The sequence below is a fragment of the Stenella coeruleoalba genome (genome assembly GCF_951394435.1).
Source record: "Stenella coeruleoalba genome assembly, chromosome: 5".
Classification (NCBI taxonomy): Eukaryota; Metazoa; Chordata; class Mammalia; order Artiodactyla; family Delphinidae; genus Stenella; species Stenella coeruleoalba.
In genome coordinates this window covers 121,854,546-121,876,033 of record NC_137150.1, presented here as the reverse complement: position 1 = coordinate 121,876,033, position 21,488 = coordinate 121,854,546, and the positions used below count along the sequence as shown (strand labels likewise).

Genomic DNA, 21,488 nt, shown 5'->3' with positions numbered 1-21,488 from the left:
CCAGGTATGTTTAATTTAATTTGAATATTAATCAGTTTCTATAATGCTGTGTCAACTGTCAGGTCCCTACACCAGACCTCTGTAATGATAGGTAAGAGAAAATAGAAAAGACATTATAAATGCATTATATCATTTTATTGAAGAAACCTAATTTTGAAGACACAGACACGGTTTTTAGTCATGTTCCATTCAAGAACTATGACATAGCCCAAATGCCAAGCAACCATAACTTCTCTGAGTCTCAATATCTTGACTGTATAATTGAAAGGATTCATTTTACAAATTTCTACATAACATACTCTTAAGTGGTAGCTAAAACGTTGCTGGTATTTATAAAGATTATTGTTGCTACTAATATTAACTATTTAAAACTTAATATCCCTCATAAGTTATCAATTTCAAACTGCCTTAATTAAACCTTTCGTTTTACTACTCAAATTACTTAAAGATGATCTTCTACCAATTTTGTTACATCAACAGATTATATATCAGATATGTAATATAAGAATTATAATCTCCAGTACAAATGCACAAATAATTATTTAAATATTATTGTCCTATACATGTTTTACTGTATGTTTTAAATGCCAATCTCACATAGAAGCATGAAATGTTTATTGAATGCTTTCTATATGACAATAAGCTTATACATTTTATTTCATTTCATCTTTTTCATGACTTTGTGAGGAAGGTGTTACTTTGTCATAAGCATGAGGGATCCGGAGTAAGAGCTATCAAGCTTATTCTAGTACAAAGTTGTAGGCGTGGTATGTGAATCTGGGGCAATTTTAACTAGGGTCCATTGAATTTCTATTCAACCCAGGAATATTATAATATTCATTGCTAGCAATGTGTTGGTGATGCGGACTTTATCATACATTATTGAGGAGAATATATTTGGGACAATTCCTCAGGAACACAAAAGCCTTAAAAAAAACTTTGTAATCTTGATTCTGCAAACTAGTCTTAGATATCTCTCCAGAGAAATAAGTAGAAATATTATCAAATGTTAATATAAAGGACTTTTAGCACATTGTTATTTTAATAACAAAATCTCAAAACAACTTAATGTCCCACAAAAGAGGATCAAATAAATAGTGACACATATTGGCACTTAAGTGTGCTAATATTACACAGATGTATCTGCTTATGGTTTTCCCTTAGCTGCAATGTGTCTGTCCTTCCCTTTACCTGGCTGCGTTCAAAACTAAGCTCCACGCTAACTTAACACAGCCTTTCCACAACCTTCAATTGTGGGTTAGTTCCCTTACTTTGTGTTCCCACAGATCCTATGTTCTCCCTCAGCATGATCATAGAAATTTGAATGATCTATTGATATATGATTGTTTCTCCACCAAATATTCTGAATCTTATGGGTTTAACAGATAAAGAAGATATGGTATATTGGGGTGGGGTCCCTGCCAGCTCCAACGCCACCCTTGCCTCAAGTCGTTTAACCCAGCTGTTAGCAATCCCACTACTGGGCATATACCCTGAGAAAACCATAACTCAAAAAGAATCATGTACCAAAATGTTCATTGCAGTTCTATTTACAATAGCCCGGAGATGGAAACAACCTAAGTGTCCATCATCAGATGAATGGATAAAGAAGATGTGGCACATATATACAATGGAATATTACTCAGCCATAAAAAGAAACAAAATTGAACTATTTGTAATGAGGTGAATAGACCTAGAGTCTGTCATACAGAGTGAAGTAAGTCAGAAAGAGAAAGACAATTACCATATGCTAACACATATATATGGAATTTAAGAAAAAAAAATGTCATGAAGAACCTAGGGTAAGACAGGAATAAAGACACAGACCTACTTGAGAACGGACTTGAGGATATGGGGAGGGGGAAGGGTGAGCTGTGACAGGGCGAGAGAGAGTCATGGACATATACACACTAACAAACGTAAGGTAGATAGCTAGTGGGAAGCAGCCGCATAGCACAGGGAGATCAGCTGGGTGCTTTGTGACCGCCTGGAGGGGTGGGATAGGGAGGGTGGGAGGGAGGGAGATGCAAGAGGGAAGAGATATGGGAACATATGTATATGTATAACTGATTCACTTTGTTATAAAGCAGAAACTAACACACCATTGTAAAGCAATTATACTCCAAAAAAAATGTAAAAAAAAAGAGGTCCCTTCAGGAGTTCTGGCTGCTGACTAATGGCCCGACCCCAGCCAGGACCTCCTGGTAAGACTATAACTAGTGATGTTTGTACAACCAAAGACTCTATTTTGTGCTTTAAGGAGAATAAAATTGACTACGTTTAAAAAAAAAAAAAAGAAGATATGTTATTGATATATATATATATATACACAAAATGAAATATAACTCAGCCATAAAAAAATGAAATCTTGCCATTTGTGACAACATGTATGAACCTAGAGGGTAGTATGCTAAGTGATGTAAGTCAGACAGAAAAAGACAATTACCATATGACTTCACTTACATGTGAAATCTGAGAAACAAAACAAATAAACAAACATAACAAAACAGAAACAGACTCATAGATACAGAGAAAAAATTTTCAGTTGCCATGGGGAAGGAGATTAAGAGGAACAAACTTCAAGTTATAAAATGAATAAGTCTCAAGAATGTAATGTGTGTATGGATGGCCTGAGGAATATAGACAGTAGTAATAATCTAATAGTAATTTTTATGGTGATAATTAGACTTATCCTGGTGATCTTCTCCTGATGTGTAAAAATATCAAATCACTATGTTGTACAGCTGAAACTAATGAAATATTGTAAGTCAATTATACTTTAATAAAATAAGATTTGTCTTGGTCACAATTATATACCTGATGGCTTACACGATGTAAGATGCTTACTTGGTTCTCTAAAACTGTACATTAAATTTACTGGATATTAAACTGTCAGTTAATTTTTAATTCAGTGGTTCAGTTAAATTGAACAGAAGGTATTTTCAAGGAGAAACGGAAAGGAAAAACTTTTTCAAGACCTGGGAAGCTTAAGTGCAAAACCTAAGAATGTATAACTAATTAGGGTGCAACCGTAAGAGAAGCCAAACTTCCCGATATTCAAAGTCAAAAGTTAAGCTATATCTATATCCATTTCTAGCTCTAGCTCTATCTATAAGATATTTTATTATTGCTTAATCTATATGAACTATAACCTCTTTAGCATTATAATATGCTAGAGAGAGGTTTATAAATAATGTATTTGCATGTAATATATATACCTCAATATGAAAATCACACACATTAATGTAACTATTAATACCTGACTCACAGTCTACTCTGTCCGCAATATAGCATCTGTGTGTATGTGTATTATATTATTATAACTTAACCATAAACTTAGGGCATAATTTGGCTTTTCTGTAAAAACAAGCAATTGCCACTAATTGCTTGCCTGATGATCTCAGTGGGAATTTAATTTGGAATTACTGATGCTGCATGCAAACGTGCTACAGGCAAAACATGCTATACTGAAAGCTACATTTAAAAATGTATTTGAGGTGTGAGGCAGGAAAGTACTGATAACTCCTCTCTACAATAAAACAGAAACTAAATTCCTGTACATTGTATGCTTTGTAAATATCAAACCAGTAGCAAGGCAGCCGTAGTCACTGCCACAAGGTTGGCATGTTAATGAAATCGAACAATTGATATTGGGTCGCTTCTTGGAAAAGGATGTGCCTCTGGCAGAGGCAACACGTGAAGACTTCAGGCTAAACAAATGTAGCCGGATCTCGGGTTGGTAAACACAAAATTGTAATTTTCAGAAAATTAGGTCTTTTCAGAAGAGTAAGGCTTTCACATCATGAGAGGCTTGAAATGTTGTATGGAGGAAATACATTTTGGCGGTTAAAAAGAAAAACAAAAAGCCTAGAGGAAGGAAGAGGAATATGCCATGAGTAGAACTGTGCAAAGATCAGAATTGATGATATATATATATATATATATATATATATATATATATATATATATGCAGATAGGAAGATAGGCATAGACAAAGTTTCACCTTGAAGTTGCATTCTTTGCATTCTTTGTCTAGGTTTTGTGCCCTGTATTCTATGCATTGGGAAAATTGATTCCTGACTACATGAACTATAAAGTTATGGAAACATCTCTTAAGGTACTGTATGTCCCCTCAATCATATTAACTTCCAAATTAAAATATTTTACAAATTATAATGAATATAAATAACGTTATTGGAAGAACAAATTTTTTATCTGAGAAGAGTTGAGAAGAAAAATAAGAGAAACTTGAAAAGTAACAAATTCCAAATATGCCATTCAAGCTCCTTACTGTCTATGTCCATGGCCTGCTTTTAGCAAGAATCCTATTAGGCCAGTTTAATAAGAATAACATTATCCTTGAAATTTAATCAAGTTCCTGTTAGTAATTTTCCATCCATTGACTCTTGTCATTCTGCTCATTGGCTATAAATCCCTACTTGTCCTTGTACTCAAAGTTGTGTTTAATCTTTCTGCTCCATTGCAGCAGTCTTGACCCCTACTGCAACAGTTTTGAATAAAGTTTTGCTTGCCATTTTTAACAAGTGTCAGAATAATTTCTCTTTGACAAAAGAAAGGGTACTCCCAAGAAAGGTAATTAAAAACAAACAAAAATACTTGCTTCCCTCTCTTTAAGAGGAAATGACAAAGACAGATCTGAAGCAAATGTGACCCTGATAAGAACCATTGAGTTGTTTTCTGTAATTTTGTACATGTGAAGTGTTTGTTAGAGTTAGAATTATTTTTTAAATGTATCACACACACAATAAAAAGTATACCCCAACCAGACTTTCAGACAGGAAAGATGGGAGATTTATACCCAACTGAGTGAATTCACCAAGTTCTCATTGCAAGAAGAAGAGATCTTTGTATTTATAGTATCTAAATGTGAACCAAGCTAAACTTGCAACACTTGTGCACACGGTAATTGTAAGTTCTGCAGAACTGGACAGATCTCATAAGATCTAATATCTGGAAAGGAACATGGGAATCTCTATTTTACATACGAGAAACTTTGTTCTGGGATACTTGGGAAGGCTGTGGCAGAACCAAGATCACACTCTGGCTCTTTATATTCATTTCATGAAATCATACCGCTATGCCAGTTATTATATTACTAAGTATAAATATATTCTCAGGGACTAGTTTCTATAGATCATTAACAATGTTACTCAACATTGGAATTAATGTTTGAAGTGATTATAACAAGTAACCAAGGAAGCATTTTATTATGTTCTGTATACTATATTTAAGCAATAAAGTAAACATTTAATGCAGATTAGAATGATTTTAGTGAAAACACTGCACATTAGTACACCCACTTATGTCCAGGTGATGCCAAGAATGTGAGATAATTAAAATCATCAGTTTTCCAATTTCCATGCTGATGTACAAGAAGCTAAGATATAAAAAGAAATATATTCTGGGGAATGCCAGTCATTTTCCCCACCCTGGATTTTATGGCTAGAACCATGTTTTGGCAAAATATTCTTGAATAAACAGTGCTTAGATAAAAACTCAGGAAAATTAATCTTACATATGAAAAAATATAATCTAAAACTAGAGTAGGAGAAAGAGAAAGAGGGAGAGGGAGGGAGGATGGGAAGAAAGGAGGAGGAAAAGAAGAACCAGGACAAGAAGACAATAAAATATATTTTCGCCTAGTTGTATAATTTACATTTTACAAATATTTCCTGATTTCATTCTATGTTCTCTTCTGGGTATTGGGAATCAAACATTGAACATGAAAGAGAAGTTTCCCTCACCATCTTGGAGTTTTACTCTATTATATATGTTCTCTCAAGATTATTTATTTTATAACTGAAGGTAACTTGAGATAATTCACAGGTATGTTTACATCAATCTCAGCAACAAGACACAAAAAACTGAAATAATAAACTATAAGTTTAAGATTGTGAGCAGAGAGATAACACATTGTTTCCATATCAGAAAGTCAAAGACAATCCCCTAGATTCCAGTTTGGTAACTTTAATATACCATCTATTTTGAATTAATAAGAAATATAATCTAGTATATAAAGTTAATTTGGTTACTGCTTATATACAATATTTGTATTTCAAAGGTAATTTTAAAATAGTGCTGTCTAGCTTTCTTGTGATTAAGAAATTATGAATACGCTAACTCATAGTACTTTTGCTCTTGATCATGACAAGTAAATTCTTGCACTAAAAAAAAAACAACAACAAAAAAAAAACAATTGCCTAAAGTAAATGGAAGCTATCATCTGACAGCTCAATAAAAAATAAATTTCATCCCCAAGTGGGCATATTTACTAATATCTTAAAATATAATTGCCTTTTAAAACACTTAATTATATTTTTTATTTAAAAATGAATTTACTATATAATTTTTACATCAAGAAAATTCACAGGAATTTCCCAAGTAGAGCTCAATATTCAACTTATTAGGATATTGATTAATAAATTAGGTTATTATCTGTTTCCAAATCACTGTTGAAACATTAAGATGTGAAAATATATTACATTGTTTCCATCATTGTTAATTCCAACATGTGCTGGGCAATCGCCAATTTGAGTATGGTGTCTTCATATCTGAACCTGATAGTTACAGTTTATAGATATTTTGTTAAATTATATTTCACATGTATTTTACTTGAGTATATACTGCCCCTATTAAAAGAATGCTCTAGACTATAATGAAGACTAAGGGGATTTTGTTAATAAAAATACCATACATAGGATATAGCAAAAAATGCTAGATACAGCTGCAAAAATATCTTCCATATTCTAAAAATGTCAAAAATAAATACTAGCATGTTTCTCATTCTGCACCTTTCTCAGCAGTGAAATTCTGATTCTTTCATATGTAAATGAATATATATGTATATTCGTATATTCATATATATATATGAATTCATTCTACAGTGAACACAAATATGCATTATTTCGGGGGAATTTTGAGTTACCTGTTTTATTTTTGGGGAGACATTAATTATTCAGAATTAAATTGTAAATGCTTTAATTTTCATGTTTTAAAAATTTAAGTCACTGCACATGAAGTAATATGCTTGAGAGAAAAAAAACAGTATTATATTTTTTCTTATGTTTTCAAGAAAGCTAAATTCATCTTTAATTCTGACAGTATAGTGGTATCATATATTGTACTCGATCCCTTAAACAATGGCCTTATTTTTATTTGAATTTCTAAATTAGATCCATGTTACCATGAAAAGGGTGATGCAATTCTGTTTTTTCTACATACCTTACTCTTACAATAACTGGTTTAAAATTTAAGTATTTTCTATAGGATATTGAGAGTAATTTGCATTTTGTTTATGTTTTGGTTGTATTTGGTTTGATATTTTAACTGTTTATTTTTCCATTTATTCCATCATCCATTTCAAACACTGCTATCGTAAGGTGTCTTGCAAAACAAAATAGTAAAAATTTTCTAAATATTAATGATTGAACTGATTACACATTTTTAATCAAAATAATATCAAAGTTTGTGTCTACTGACACTAAGCCCTTAGCAAATGCTGGATATAATTGTTTATCTATAAAGGTTTTGTCACCCTGGCTTTTCCTCAACAGCGTACTTTGAGTTTATAGGGGAAAGAATCAGATGCCTAAGGCTTCCTCTTAAAGATTCTGAATGTGAACCTCTGGGAAGGGCAGCCACTGCACTAATTATCCAAAATTATTATTGTGTGTCTATTTTATACTAAGCACTGTTTAATTGTGGGGAATTCAGGCCAACAGGGAATCCTTTCTAGTGGATCAGGCAGATGCAAAAATAAATAACTATACCGCAAGGCAATGCATAGCACAATTGAAGTGGAATGCATAAGGTTCCTGTCTCAAAAGGCATTAGCATTGGCCCTAATTAGGATGTGCAGAGGAGGCACAGGGAAATCTTCCCGAAAGAGTATGAATTTTAACCTCTAACATTTGTGAGCACATGAAATGTGTTGAACACAGTGCTAAGTGCTTCCCATGGATTGTCACAAGTCTTACAATCAGAATCTGGACACACACACACACAATAGTGGATGAACTACACTGGAAAAGAGAATTTTGCAGTTGCTGCTTATAAGTAAAATACTGTATTAGAAATAGCTTCAGGCCTGCCATTGAATTTAAGTTCCACCTCTGCCAGATAACAATGAAGTTACCTTTGTTTTCTGTTTATTAATTTGGACTTTAGGTTTTCTTTTCTTTCTTTCTTTTTTATTATACAATTATTGAGTTGAACTGGTTTCCTTAATCTCTAAGAATCTACTAACATAGAAAACGTGAGTCTGGCACAAATTTTAAAAATGTAGAGAGAGTTATCATATTTACCAATATTATATTTACCACATATTGGTAAATATTATCTTTGGCAGTGAACCATATAAAAGGTGACATTTGCTTTTGGCTAGAATTATATAAATCTCTTGGGTAATGCTAATTGTTTCATGTTTTTTAGTCTCTGGTACATGTACTCATATGAATATATATATAGGTATTGAATATATTGAATATATATATGTATTCATGAATATATAATGAAAATGAAGAATAATCCCACTTTACTAAATATCATTTTAATAAGTTAATATCTTTAAAACCAGAGAATTCACAAGAGAAAATAATACAAGAGGTCCTAGGTGGTGAAAATATTGGAAAGTAGATTATTTTTAGGCTTCCATATCTTCTACTTAATGGTTATATGATTAATAAAAATGTACATATTACTGCATAGATTGTAAGAAGGAGATTTTGTAAAATTGGATGTAAAGTGAACACAGACTTTAAAAATCAAGGAACTGTGTTCTCTTTGCTATTATCACAATGGAAAGATCTAAGGAGACATTATTTAGATTTAATTAAATGGTAGCTGTATAGACTAGAGCATTTCAACATACTTCTATCCATGACCTTGACTAAATCTCTATTTAAAGTTGCCAGCCTAAGAAGAAACAGCAAAGCTTGTCAGGATCTGAATCTGTCACTTCCTCAAAGTTGGAACCAGGAAACTCATATTCCAGGCACATCAGGAGACGTTAAAGAAACTTTTAAGACTGCCTTCAGACTTGATGCTGAGTTACTCCTGCTTTGATAAATGCCCTATCTTATTTTATTCCTTTCCTTTCCTTTCCTTTCCTTTCCTTTCCTCTCTCTCTCTGTTTCTCTTTCTCTCCTTATTACTGAGACTTAGAGCTGACAGCAGCCATCACTGCATTCCTGTCACTATACAGGATTTGCTGACTTGATTACTTGCTTAATACAATCTTTTCACCTTCTCTTGTCATTTCCTCTGAGGCTCTGAAGTCTTTTTTTCTTTTTTCTTTTTTCCTGAAAACACAGGGTGGTTGGTACCTGTGACCTGTTTTAGCTCTTGCTGAATGCTAGCTGGATTCCTGAATTCTGCCGGTGCGTGAGAAGGCTGGAGCTGATCACAAAACACAACACAAGCTGTGGGAACTGAAATATAAAAATCTTTTACTTGAATTTTTACAGGTTCATAATTAATTAAATCAGGCAGCTCACTTTACAACCTCACTATCTACAGTACTCTCCATTTTGTGAATAAAATTGAAAAGCATTATTAGGGTAAGCTTTACAATCAATGAAAAATAAATTTAAGTCTTTTAAAATCATATTGTTAACATAAATATGTATGGTCCTTGTAAAACAGTATTGGGATTACAGCAAATCTGTCTTGCATGCTCTCCAGAAAATTTACAGACTTCAGTGAAAACACTGTCCTCTCTTGTAGTCATCATACTTCATGGTATAAAATTTTCAAATTTTTCTTTAATATTAAAGTTTAAGAACTACAAATACTAGCAACAATACTTTTATTTTGTAATAGAATCTTCGATTTTAAAAGTTTTGACATTCATTCCTCACCATAAATCACAGTATATAAAGATACCATTTGCTTCTCTCCATGTTATTATATATCTGGTCAAAGCCATATTCATTACCTGGTCAATTTTAGAAACCCCATCCTTACTGGCTTACTGGCCTACTAGTTTCTATTTTAAGATAATGCTTAAGCCTTTCCGAAAGATTCTTTTCACACCTCTTAAATCAAAAACATTTATGATGGTTTATAAAGTTCGACACTAGCTGGCCTATGCCTACTTCTGTGACCTTGTCTCCATCCAGATCCAAATTAACTTTGTTCCTTAAACCCTAACCATCCCTGACTCTTTCCTGCTTTCAGTCCTTTGTACCCCGTCTAATCACTTTTTTGTATATTTCATCTTAATGTGGTTGTGTGTGTTCCATCCCCCTAATTAAAACATAAGTTCCATGAGAATAAGGATGATGTTGCTTTTCTCACAGTCTGTACAGCACCTGAATTTATATTTGACACTCAGTAGATACTCAGTAAATTATAGTTAACTCAATGAATGAAAACCCAGGACAAGTATGTATTCTAGATACTATCACTCCATTTAACAGAGGAAGGAAAGTGTGCCAATGTTTGCTTGACTCTCCTAACATCACAGAACTTAGTACTTCAATCCTGCGTTAATCTACAGTAATACCTTGCTTTTCACAGACTCTTATTGCCTATTTTGTGAAGAAGCCAGCCCTTTAAATTAGCTAAGAATTAACTGCACATGTTTTTTCTTTCAAATGTCTAAAATACCTTGACACTTTTTTTTTACACTTTTTTCAGTCATTGAATTTTCTCATTTAATTTATGCAGAAGGAAACTACCAAGGGAATGAAAACTAATATATCCGTTGGCACATTTAGAGGATAATTCAATTAATAATTTAATAGATTCAGTTCTACTGTATGTTCACTCATATGCAGAATCAGCTATGGCAATTAACTGGGTTCAGTCCATGTGTCATGGGAATTCTAATGGTTACACGGAATACTAAATTAGATGTGTGCTTACTGCCAACTAACCATAGCACTGGGTGTGCATTTTCTGTACTAAATTTGAACAGCCAAGTTATGCATAAATCTCAGCATATTTTATAACTCTGGAGTCATAAGTGTCATTTATATTAAGATATACCTATATGTGACTTCTTAGCATATGCTGGGTTTCTCTTTAATTTGTTGTTAGTGATTTAAGTATTAAATCACTGTTTAACTTTTCTACTGATCATAAGAAAAGTTTGATCATAAGTAAGGTGAATTATTCCTCCTTCTACTATTACTGTTCTTTTCTCTTGTCCTAATCTCTTTCCTCCATAAAGCATACATACAAATACTAATAAAAGTATTGTACTACTTATGGCTATTCTGTTCCCTATTGTTGCTTTATATAATTGAAATCTCCAGAAAAGGCTACAGTATTTTAAAGATTATATTATTATTATTATTATGCACAATTTCATGTGTCAATTTAGGATACAAAGCTTAAGTGAATCTCTTTCATAAAAAATTCTGAATTATCAAAAGAAGGATGATTGGTCATACAGATATACAGTATTAAATTCATTTTACAAATAACAATAATATTAGTTTCTTCAGAATCTGATTTAGCAGTAGCACATTCTGTAACTTATGTAATTTGTGCTTATTAATGTCAAACAAATTTAAAGTTGGTCACTATCATTAAAATTGAAAAGAAAACTATAAGTAAAATGTAAATTGTTTATCTAGTGATTTAATTTCATGTCTAGGTTGTTAATTTTATATGAGGTAAAAATAGTTCCACAGGGCTTCCCTGGTGGCGCAGTGGTTGAGAGTCCGACTGCCGATGCAGGGGACATGGGTTCGTGCCCCGGACCGGGAGGATCCCACATGCCGCGGAGCGGCTGGGCCTGTGAGCCATGAACGCTGAGGCTGCGCGTCCGGAGCCTGTGCTCCGCAACGGGAGAGGCCACAACAGTGAGAGGCCCGCGTACCGCAAAAAAATAAAATAAAATAAAATAAAATAGCTCCACAAATTTAATTCATTTCTTAAACTCCCCAAGTCTATCAAACCCTGATGACTTAAAAAAAAAATCAAAAGCAAATAAAAACACTTCCACTATTGTATCTTAAAGTCCTTGATTGTGCATTCTAGAATGTTGCTTATTTTATGCATAATGCAATGACTAGGTCACAACAGTAGAAAACAAGCAAGAAAAACTCAGTATTATTGTCTTCATCATCATCACATCATCAACATCAACATCATCATCATCATCATCATCATCATCCTAATAAAAACAAGACTGGAAATAATGATGATGATAATAGATAACATGGTGCTTATGACTTAGTTATTATTTTAAGCATGTTATATAATTAGCAAATTTAATCACAATGAGATCACATTATTATTATTATTATCACCATTTAACCTTTAAATTTATCCCCTTTTAACTGAAAGACTGAAAAGTAAGGAATTATATAAACCTTTTCTACATCCCTTTAGGTCTCTTAATTGAAAATTGGTAACAAATTGGCACATATTTTTTAACTTTTGAACAACCACAGTATTATTTAATAGGACTTAGATCACAACTTCTTTCTGCTTAACTATTGTTTATGTTGACAAATATTTTATATCTTTAATGCATACTTAATTAGAACACTATTTTACTTAAAGGGGTGATAAACTATCACCAAAATTTAATTTTTTACATAATCGAGCAAAATAATTTGTGCAGATGGAATAAATAAAGCAATTCAAGTTATGATTAGAAATGAATCATATGTGATACCTTTTCAGAGCATTGAATTATAGTAAATGAAACCAAAAAATGTACAGCCTCTCCTAAAATAGCAGTTTATTGATATGAGTTTCCTCTTTTAACAGCATTTTTTTTTTAGCTAAAAAATGTGTACTCTTCTTTTTTTTTGGTTTCCCCACGATGAATATACTGCCAATAAATATAAAGCAGCTGGTCCTATACTATTATGTACAACATTTATATTACAAATAATTGATAGTTTTAAAAATCAGTTAAATTAAATTAGATTTAGAAGTCAGTTAAATTAAATTAAAAGTATATAGAAGCAAGAACCCATTGTAAACCATAGTGTGAATGAAAAACACCATAGATAACAAAAATTAATCAAGGAAGCATTTCCTTAACCTTTTTTATTTTAAAAAGTTTATTGACAGTTTAATTAAATAGGTAACCACATAGTCTCTCAGTCACCTACAATTTTAATTCACCAAGTGAACAAATCTGTGAAAGTGACTTTGATTTTGCTTTCCCAAAGTAGAACTCTAAACTTAGAAAAAAAAAACAAAGTAAACATTTTAGAATGTCTATTACATGCAAAAACATCTTTGGGATTTCCCCAAGAGCTTCCGAAAAATCACAAATATGTGTTTCTTTTTTCTTCAGAATAAAGAGAGATGTTAGAAAAAATTAGGTTTGTCTCTGTGGACATTACATTATAGTGGAAAAGTTTTTACTCGTTCTGGGAAAGAACATGTAGTTGTGTGAAATCAAAACATTTTAAATAAAATTTCAAAATAAATGTGCATATATTCAAATGAAATTTTTATCTTGGTTTATTAGGATACGAGCTGGAATTTTTACACATCTAATTCTTATTTTTGAGTAAAGACCTAATATAAAGATCTTTTTTAAATGAATAAAATAAGCAATCATATTGAGGAATATTGCTCAGGGCAAGAAAAATGTTTAAATCAATTGTTTTAGCACTGATGACTCAAGAGTACTGGAAACAAAAATTAGTCACATTATGAAGTCTGAGAAAATCACAGAAAAATATAAAAGTATCAAAAATAGGCTACCTTTTATGGTATTGAACTGACTGCATTGGTAATTGCTCTTATTACCTTAAAAGACTTTTTTAGGAGGTCCAAGAAAAATCAAAATTTCCTAAACAAACAGGATTGTCATGGAATTATTTGTATCTAACAAGAACTATTTGAAATTCTACTGCTTATGAAGCATTATGAGATACTAATAGTGATAAAAATAATTGTTTAAAGAGGTTAATTGCTCTTATCAAGGCTTCATCTTCATCACTGGGACAGAAACAGTTTATCTTGTCATCAATACTAAAGGAGAGAGGACATTTTACTCCAGATGACCATATAAATATGAAATAAAGGGATATATCTGAATAAACAGAGTACGTCAAATGAGCCATACAGGTTTTAAAATTGCATAGATACTGAATCAATATTATGGGATTTTCAGGTTCCACTTCTTTAAGATACTGTGGAAAATTTTACATTTCTAAGAGGATTTTTTTTCTTTATTGTATAAAAGAACTGCTTTTATATAACTGCTCAGTTGTATAATCTCTATGACACATATTTAATTATAGGTGCATTAAATTATATGTTGTCTTATACTTTCTAAGCTGTTCCATATAAGTAGATTCCAGCTTCCTAGATATATTGCATTATTTTATATCTTTCAAATATTTTGAATCTTTGTAAAGCACTATTAATACACTATTTCTAGTGTTATACAATAAATATTATGAAATCAAGTAATTATTATGAAGCTTCTTAGATGAAGATACAAAAGTGTCATTTACATCTTTAATGTCTTTAAAACAACTTCTTGAAAAGTATGTTGTTTTTTCTTATTCCATATGCGATGACTATACAAGCAAGTCTAAAGCAATTTAGAGAAACGTGCAAATACACGTATTTTTACAACCAAAATATTATTTTAAAATTAACTATCTGAAATTTCACTCATAGGCATGAACTTCAGATACGGCTTATTTTATTCAGTGAATATTCTCTCCAAAAGCCCTCCCAGTAGGACAGGAGTGCATTTCCCTGCTGGATTGATGTTAGGCTTATCCATGTGACTTTTTGAATGTGACACGAGCAAACGCTTGAAATGTCCTTTCATTATTCAGTTGTCCTCTTGTGCTTCTGCCATCACCACGGTGTAGCCTTCTTCCATACAGTTGCTGCCTCTTTGGTTTGGTTTCAAGTGTTACTGGACCCATAACATGGAGTTAAGCACTGCTGCTTGAAGCAGAGCTCCCTATTCAAGGACCACCTGGGTCAGCCAGTTCCAGTTGAGTATGAGATTACTACTGTATGTCACTGAGTTTGGGAATGTTTATTATGTATATTTATTGTGACATTAGCTGATGATGTATCTCACTGCACGGCTTTATTTTCTTCTCCTTAGCCATTTTCACTGATTCTTATGTATGTTGCTATTTTGTCTGTTTTTCTTAATATAAATTTATTTATTTTATTTATTTTTGGCTGCGTTGGGTCTTTGTTGCTGCATGCGGGCTTTTTCTAGTTGCAGACTTTTCGTTACGGTGCCCGTGCTTCTCATTGCAGTGGCTTCTCTTGTTGCGGAGCACGGACTGTAGGCACGTGGGCTTCAGTAGTTGTGGAGCCTGGGCTTCAGTAGTTGTGGCTCGCGGGCTCTAGAGTGCAGGTTCAGTAGTTGTGGCGCACAGGCTTAGTTGCTCCGTGGCATGTGGGATCTTCCCGGACCAGGGCTCGAACCCGTGTCCCCTGCATTGGCAGGTGGATTCTTAACCATTGCACCACCAGGGAAGTCCCTATTTTGTCTTTTTTATCATTGATTTTCCTTGCTAGAATGTAAGGTTCATAAAGTCAAGTGTTTTTGTTTGCTTTATTATAATTCTACATGCTCAACACCTGAAAAAGTGCTTGGTGTGTAATACATGCCTGATAAATACTGTTGAATGAAAAAAATATAATTAAGATCCTAACTTTAGTATGCTTAAATTCATAAAATAATAAGTTTAGATCCATCTTTTCCTCTTTACACATCAGGACACTAAAGCTTGGGTAATTTAAATGAGTTGACCAATGTCCTAGGATTAGACCCAGCAGATTCATTAAAATCTAAGAATAGCTCATAATACTATGACATTTAAACATTATTTTAGTAAAGCCCAATATATAAAAAACTAGTTTACATCATCACAAACTGTGAGCTGGCTTAAGTCCATGGATAGGTATCAACAACCCATGGACAGTATGAAGAAAAGCTGTCCTTGCCTTTGCTCCACTGAAGTTAGATAATGAAATTTAGAGGATTTAAGGATTTATGGCCACAGAGTTCTGGCTGATTGGATTCAAGTTGTTGGACTGGTCTTTTTCAAGAATTAAGTACCTTGACTTTGGATGGTCATGCTATTCTGGACTATGGTGTCAGGTAATAAGTCCAGCAAGGTAAACCTACTGGCACCACATCCTAAGGAGGGGGAGGAAGGTGGGAGAGCCCTGTTATGGACTGAATGTTTGTGCCTCCACAAAATTCATATGTTGCAGTGTGATGGTATTAGGACTTGTGGCTTTGGAGAGGGGATCAGGATTAGATGAGGTCATAGGGAGGAGCTACCATGAATGGGATCAGTGCCCTTAGGACTCAGGAGAGAGCTTTTTCCTCTGCTCTACTCTCCATCATATGAGGATAGAAGTAGAAGACAGCAGTCTGTAACTGGAAAAGGTCCTCACCAGAACCCAAACATGCTGGTCCCCTGATCTCAGACTTCCAGTCTCCAGAACTGTGAGAAATTAATTTCTGTTTTTTTATAAGTCACCAGTCTATGGTATTTTATTATAGCAGCCCAAGCAGACTAAGACAGACTGTAAGCAGTCTGTCACAAGGTCTTAGCACAGTTTTCAGGATCTTCAAGAAGACACAACTGGGTGGTGGTGTGCCTGGTGGTGCCTTGGTTGAGAGTCCGCCTGCCGATGCAGGGGACATGGGTTCGTGCCCCAGTCCGGGAAGATCCCACATGTCGCGGAGCGACTAGGCCTGTGAGCCATGGCTGCTAAGCCTGCGCGTCCGGAGCCTGTGCTCTGCGATGGGAGAGGCCACAACAGTGAGAGGCCCGCGTACCACAAAAAAAAAAAAAAAAAAAAAAAAAAAAAGACACAACTCAGTGATGTCAGTAAAGGCTTGATATGATGTGATCGCAATGTGCAGCCTCACCCTGTGAAGTTCTGCATTAGTTCCATCTGTGAGGTGGTCTTCTCTGTCCAATACATAAAGCTCATTCCTATGAATGAATTTTTGTATCTCCTCCAAATTGATATGTTGATCCCTAATTCTCAATGTGATGGTATTTGGAGGTGGGGCCTTTGGAAGTAATTAATTTTAGATGAAGTCATGAGAGTAAAATCCCCATCATGGGATTAATGTCCTTAGTGAAAGAGGAAGAGAGAGGAGGTATATCTCCTGCGAGCATGCACCAAGGAAAGGCCATGTGAAGACATACCAGCAAAAGAGCACTCACCAGGGACCTGACAATTCTGGCATCCTGATCTCGGCCTTCCAGCCTCCAGAACCATGAGAAATAAATGGTTCTGTGAAAGCCTCCCAGTCTAAGATATTTAGTTACAGCTGCCCAAGCTAGGACGTTCACTGTACTAGTGGGAAGTGAGATCACTGCATAAGGTCTTCATTCCAGAGGAAGGGCAGAAAGCTGTGGCAAATTGGATGTAGAGACTGGTATTTCGGGACAATTAGGTTAAGCAGGTGCCAAGAGGTAGTGATAAATCCAGTAGTTAAACACAATGACTATTTCATTTGTTTGTCTGATATTGGTTCATTTCTAAGATTTATCCTCTCAAGGGTTAGATATTTCCTAAAATTCCTTAACAACTTTTCATCATCATAATCTCTGAAGTACATTTTCACAAAATTTAATCTGAATCAGATTATATCTGTCAGAGACAGACAAAATGTGATAAAACTAGAGTAAGTTGGGCTTCCCTGGTGGCGCAGTGGTTTAGATTCCGCCTGCTGATGCAGGGGACATGGGTTCCTGCCCGGGTCCAGGAAGACCCCACATGCCGCAGAGCGGTTGGGCCTGTGAGCCATGGCTGCTGAGCCTGCGCGTCCGGAGCCTGTGCTCTGCAACGGGAAAAGCCACAGCAGTGAGAGGCCCGTGTAATGCAAAAGAAAAAAAAAAAAAAAAAACTAGAGTAAGTTATAGTATCTGTACACATGAAGAATGTGATATTTCAAATTTCCCCAGGAGGTCCATGTAAAGTCTGGGTTAAAATAATACAGGTGAGCGGTAAAAGATATTTTCACCTTTCTCTTTTAATGATCTATTCTTATCTTCTGCATGTAGACATAGACTTTATATTTCTTTCAGATGTTCCTTGAAATTATCATGAAGGGTATAAAATCTAAATAATTGCTGACATTAGAACCAATTTACTTCTGCAAATAAGCCATCTTCTTTAAAGTCTGAACAATTTAAATGTATTATGGTGAGTGTATAGGGTATGTTCATAAGACAAGATTTTAATCACAGATATAAAATGTTTGTCTGCTATGAACAAGGAGTTTTCCTAAGTGTTATTGAGATACTTTCTTTAAATGTTAAAACTATGGTCACATCTTACCTACTTCATCCTGTACATGTAGCAGAGCATGCTACTGGAATTAGTTATTTTGAAAGACTGCAAAACTTGAGGAAATAATTGTGCAATAAAACAAAGTTTTGTTAATTATATGGAATACATGTTAAGTCTAGAAGTAACATGAATATGTGTTATAAGGTTAATTAATATCTCTATATCCTTAAGAGATTTCTGATATTGCTAACAACTTTTACACAGGAGAAAATTCATTTGAATATTGCTATTATCTCTAACAAGAAATAAAAGCAGGTGCAGAGAGCTCAATGAGAAAAAAATGCAAATTAAAAATTCAATATTTCTTAGCAGGCATTTTTACCATGTAACTCTTAAATTAATCACATAAAATAATTAAGTCTAATTAATAGGTAATAAGTAATGAGTACCTACTCACAAAACTTGATTCTAATTGCCATCAAATGTACTATGTAATCGGTGCTTATTGCATTCAACTACATATCACATGCTTGTTATCTCCTTTGTTTTATAAATTGGAACTTTAGTTCAACTCATGCTTCTTAGAAAGGGTAATGCCTTTGGAATGTTGAAAATGAACTGGCAGGATGCCAAGGAGTCTACTTAAACTGAAATACAAAAGAGGTTTTGAACAAAAAAAAAGAGATAATCTCCTAAGCACCTTAAGTTTAGTGGTACTATAATAAATGTGGTTGGTATCAAATTATAAATGGCTCAGTTCTTTTTCACTCATTCTTAACAATATTACACTGTAGTTTCTTGAATCACATAGTAAAGAATGGTAAATGTTTTGTGACATTGTATAATTTCTTTGTGATGCTCATAATTTCTGTACTGTTTTGAATCAAAGATGGAAAATAAAAACATTCTTACTATTTCTAACATACAAATATTTATTTACATCAATAACTTTTCAAGGTATTACATGTCATTGCATTAAATTATTACTACTATAAATTTGTCACTAAATAAAATATCCTATTTTATAACAACACAGGCTTTAATTATCAAGAAATAAGCTTATTTGATAAGATAAGTATTTATCATGGTTGTTATGCTGCCCTATCCAACCAAAATTTCTACTAGTCTTCATATGAGAAGATAATAAGATATTTTACAAATAGTAGCACTGCAGGCATAAAAAAGTGTTCCAACCTTCATAATACAATGACACTAACAAGGAAGTTACTTGCAAGTGAAAGAGAAGAACAGGCTAAATTTTAAATTACAACCATGGTCACATGTTCCAAACAATTATTTAATTCTATACTCAAAAATAATAATAACTATAGACAAAAGATAACATAATGGCATTTACTCTGCTCCTACCACACGAATAAAATCTGAATCTTAGTTATTAATGATATTAAGATGAATAATTATTTTATTTTCTACTTAAGTAGAAAAGATACTTAAGTATCTTTTACTAGAATATTTATATAACATAAATAAATTTGCATCATAATATTCATCCACTTTAAGCATTTTTTACATGATTCAGTTTTAATAAATTATCGTTAAGTACTTAGAAGGTAATAATCTCATTACCTACAATAGAGTAGACGTTGGGCACATATATGGGCAAACTTGTATCTTGCTAAATGTAGCATAAAGTTTGAAAAGTGAGCTGGGCTCCCAGCGTTCTGGAATTCATCAGTAAATTTGATTGTGAAAAATGGAGCATCTTGAGTAAGGCATATGAAGCAATACTGTAAGAGTCTGGGTTAATCAAAGAGGAAGCTAGACTGTCAGAGATTTTCAAGTAATTTGTAACAGATATTTAAAAGAGATTCATCATGGGGAGAAAACAAGAGGCCATAGCTTAAATACAGGATTCATGTATAGGTTAAATCCACAAGAGAAACTCCTTTCATTTGAAGATTGAAAAAACAAAAAAGGAAGTATGTCAATAGAATGCACGAATAAAGTTTGATAGTGTGTTTATTAATCTTAAAATATAAAACATTTTCCTTTGCTTCACATGAAATTCAGCCTATATCAGGAGAATTATTCCCTTTATAGGTAAAGGATACTATTAAAATTCTGAACCTCTAAACTCTAAAACTCAGCTAAAGCCATCCTATCTCTCTATTTATTTATTTTAATTTATTATTATTAATTTTTTTTTGCCACATTGCAGGGCTTGCAGTATCTCAGTTCCCTGACCAGGACTGAACCCAGGCAACGGGGAATCCTAACCACTAGACCTCTAGGGAAATCCCCTATCTCTCAATTTAAAATTTGAAATGATTCACATATGTAGAACTTACTATACTTTCTAGGTAGATTAAGTGTGGGTATAGATAAAAATGTCAAATTAAATAAAATTGACTACACAGAAGATTGATATACAGCAGGAGAAAAAAGAAGCTCAACAACTTACTTTTCAGGACTTTGCAATTGAACAATCTTTTGATCAGGGTAATGGTTTCTTTAAGGATGTATGATTATGAAAAATAAATATAAAATTTGAAAAGAAAATGAAGGGAGGAAATAAATTAAAAATTGCTGAAAACTGAAACTAAGACATTCATACTCTTGTTTCCAGGAACTAGTGAAACCAAAAATTCTTATGACAAAGTTTTCTTAAAAGCAGAATATATATACCTTTCTGTTTCCATAATGGCAGGACAAGCCTGTGATAGCCCAACTCCTCTACTGGTAATAATTAAAAGGACTAGAAATAGCACAAATCAAGCAAAACAACAACAACAACAACAACACTCCCCTAAGGCTTCTGGAAAGTAAACAAAATCAGGGATTGTGGAGGGGAATGAAAACTAGTTTCTTTGTTTTGTTTTGTTTTGTTTTCACCCTCATTGCTTTGTCTAGAGGGCAGGTACTAGACAAGGAGCGTCAAAGTGATTCTGGACCTAAAACACATCCAGAAATATAGAGGGTATGCTGGAAAGAAGCCAATACAGGTTGAATACTGTGGGGGTAATCCCAGACAGGAGTCAGAGAAGGAGACGCCATAATTCTGTAAATAAAACCACAGAAATCTCAGCCTAAAGTCTGAGCTTGGCATGCATAGAGCAGATACAAAAATGTATAGCAAAGGCATTAAGAAATCAACTGTGAGATGTGAATCCCTGATTACAGGGGGCAACACAGAACTTAGAGGTGATTATCTACTTAAAAATACATTTTTCCCATATGGTTTTCAAGACCCAGAGTCTGCACAACATAATATTTACAGTGTCCAG

At 33.5% G+C, this 21,488-nt stretch overlaps 1 protein-coding gene across 2 annotated transcripts in view; it reads right to left on the bottom strand.

The window, feature by feature from the left end:
• NCAM2 (neural cell adhesion molecule 2) overlaps positions 1-21,488 on the bottom strand; it is a 487,657-nt gene that overhangs the window by 102,613 nt on the left and 363,556 nt on the right. The gene's annotated exons all lie outside the window — the stretch shown is intronic.